Source organism: Aegilops tauschii, chromosome 7, assembly GCF_002575655.3.
Source record: "Aegilops tauschii subsp. strangulata cultivar AL8/78 chromosome 7, Aet v6.0, whole genome shotgun sequence".
NCBI classification, from domain to species: domain Eukaryota; kingdom Viridiplantae; phylum Streptophyta; class Magnoliopsida; order Poales; family Poaceae; genus Aegilops; species Aegilops tauschii.
The window spans coordinates 171,919,003-171,922,236 of record NC_053041.3 but is presented as its reverse complement, the minus strand read 5'-3'; positions in this window follow the sequence as shown (position 1 = coordinate 171,922,236).

The window sequence follows — 3,234 nt, the reverse complement described above, 5'->3', positions numbered from 1 at the left end:
GGTGATACTCGAAGATACACTCGGTCTCCGACTTCGTGAACTGTCTCTTTTCGTTTAGAATCAGCATAACTCTTCTGCCTGGACTGGGCTACCTTGAGCCTATCACGAATCAACCTTACTTTCTGTTCAGACTCCTTAATCAAATCTGGTCCAAACAACTGACGGTCTCCAACTTCGTCCCATAGCAACGGTGTTCTACACCTCCTTCCGTACAAAGCTTCGAAAGGGGCCATCTTCAAACTGGTTTGATAACTGTTGTTATATGAAAACTCCGCATATGGAAAATTGTCGTCCCAACTAGATCCATAATCTAGTGCACATGCTCTCAACATGTCCTCCAAAATCTGGTTGACTCTCTCGGTCTGTCCATCTATCTGTGGGTGAAATGCTGTACTAAATTCCAACCTGGTTCCCAATGTTTCATGTAACTGCTTCCAAAACTTCGAGGTAAATTGGGTTCCTCTGTCTGATACAATGGTCCTCAGAACTCCATGCAAACATACGATCCTGGTCATGTATATCTTTGCCAACTTAGCACTGGTGTAAGTGGTCTTTACTGGAATGAAATGAGCCACTTTCGTCAAACGGTCGACTACAACCCATATCGAGTCATAGCCTGAACGAGTCCTTGGTAATCCTGTGATAAAATCCATGCCTATTTTATCCCACTTCCATTCGGGTATCGGCAATGGTTGCAGCAATCCTGCTGGCTTCTGATGCTCTGCCTTCACTCTTTGACATACATCACAAACTGCTACAAACTCCGCAATATCCTTCTTCATTCCGGTCCACCAGAAAGTGTTCTTCAAATCCAAATACATCTTGGTATTCCCTGGGTGAATCGAGTACGGTGAATCATGGGCTTCTTGCAAAATCAACTTCCTGATCTCCGGATCCTTTGGTACATATACACGGTCTTCAAACCATAAAGTATCGTGCTCATCCTCACGAAATCCCTTGGCTTTTCCTTTGCTCATCTTCTCCTTTATCTCTTTAATCTTCTTGTCTGACTTCTGAGCTTCTCTGATCCTTTCCATCAAGGTAGACTGAATCTCCAATGTCGCTAAATAGCCTCTCGGGACTATCTCCAAACATAGCTCGCGTAGGTCCTCGGCTAACTCCTGAGGTAACTCTCCTGTCATGAGGGTGCTGATATGACTCTTGCGGCTCAACGCGTCTGCTACTACGTTAGCCTTTCCGGGGTGATAATGCAATCTCATATCATAATCCTTGATGAGCTCCAACCATCTCCTCTGTCTGAGGTTTAACTCCTTCTGCGTGAAAATGTACTTCAAACTCTTGTGATCCGTGTACACCTCACAATGGTTTCCGATGAGAAAATGTCTCCATGTCTTCAATGCATGCACCACGGCTGCTAATTCCAAATCATGCGTAGCATAATTCTTCTCATGGGGTTTAAGTTGTCGTGAAGCATACGAAACAACTCTTCCTTCCTGCATAAGCACTGCTCCAAGTCCTCGACGAGAAGCGTCGCAATAAACTTCATAGTCCTTGCGTTGATCTGGCAGAATCAACACTGGTGATGTAACCAATCGTTTCTTCAACTCTTGGAAACTAGCTTCACATTCCTTAGTCCAATTGAATTTGGTGTCCTTCTTCAATAGCTCAGTCATGGGCTTAGCAATCTTCGAGAAATTCTCGATGAATCTCCGGTAGTATCCTGCAAGTCCAAGAAAACTCCGGATTTCTCCAACTGTCGTGGGTGATTCCCAACTTGTCACTGTGTCAACCTTAGCAGGGTCTACTGCTATTCCTTCTCCGGAAATAACATGTCCAAGGAATCCAACTTCCTTCAACCAAAACTCACATTTGCTGAACTTGGCATATAACTGATGTTCTCTGAGCTTCTCAAGTACCAATCGCAAATGCTCCTCATGCTCTTCCTCATCCTTGGAAAAGATTAAAATATCATCAATGAATACCACGACGAACTTATCCAAAAACTCCATAAATACTTTGTTCATCAGGTTCATGAAATAGGCAGGTGCGTTAGTCAGTCCAAATGACATAACGGTATACTCATACAATCCATATCTGGTGGTAAATGCCGTCTTGGGTATATCCTGCTCTCGAATCTTTAACTGATGGTATCCTGATCGTAGATCAATCTTGGAAAATACTTTAGCTCCTTGCAGGCGGTCAAACAAATCATTTATCATTGGCAGTGAGTACTTGTTTTTGATGGTCACTTCATTCAATCCTCGGTAATCAACAACCATCCTTAGTGATCCATCTTTCTTCTCCACTAGAAGTACTGGTGATCCCCAAGGTGACGAACTTGGGCGAATATAGCCTTTATCCAGTAACTCCTTGATCTGCTTCTTAATTTCCTCCAAATCCTTAGCGGGCATCCTGTACGGTCTCTTAGATATTGGCCCGGTGCCTGGCAAAAGTTCAATCAAGAACTCAATGTCTCTATCCGGTGGCATGCCTGGCAACTCTTCTGGAAATACATCCGGATAATCCTTCACCACTGGTACTTCCTCCTGTACAACTCCTGATAAGGAATTCACTTGAGTCCTCTTCGGCATATGCCTGGATACATACTTGATCCGTTTTCCTTCTGGGGTGGTAAGCAAAATCGTCTTGCTGGCACAATCGATGTTTCCTCCATACAACGATAGCCAATCCATTCCCAGAATCACATCCAAACCTTGCGATTCCAAAACAATGAGGTCTGAGGGGAAAACATGCCTACCAATGGCCAATGGTATCTGAAAACATCCTTGGGTGGCCATATACTCTGCTCCTGGCGAGGTTACTAACATAGGGTTTCTGAGAACTTTGGTGGACATCTTAAACTTATTCACGAATCCCCTTGATATGTATGAATGCGATGCACCAGTATCGAAAAGAACAGTTGCAGTAAATGACTTAACCAAAAACTTACCTATTACTGCATCAGGCTGAGCTTCAACCTCCTCCACGCTCACGTGGTTCACATGTCCTTTGTTGAACGGGTTCGGCTTCTTCCCAGAGCTTCCATTGCCATTTCCATTTTGGGCTTCGGGGCATTCGTTGGCATAATGTCCATTCTTCTGGCACTTAAAACAAGTGACTTGGCTCAGGTCCCTCTTGGCTGGGGTAGATGGGTTGGTGCGGTTCTGTCCGTTGCTTCCTCCATTCCCACTACCATTCTTGGAGCCATTATGGTTGTGCGAACTACCTCCTCCATGGGTATGCTGAAACTGTCCTCCCGGCTTCGGGGTAAAA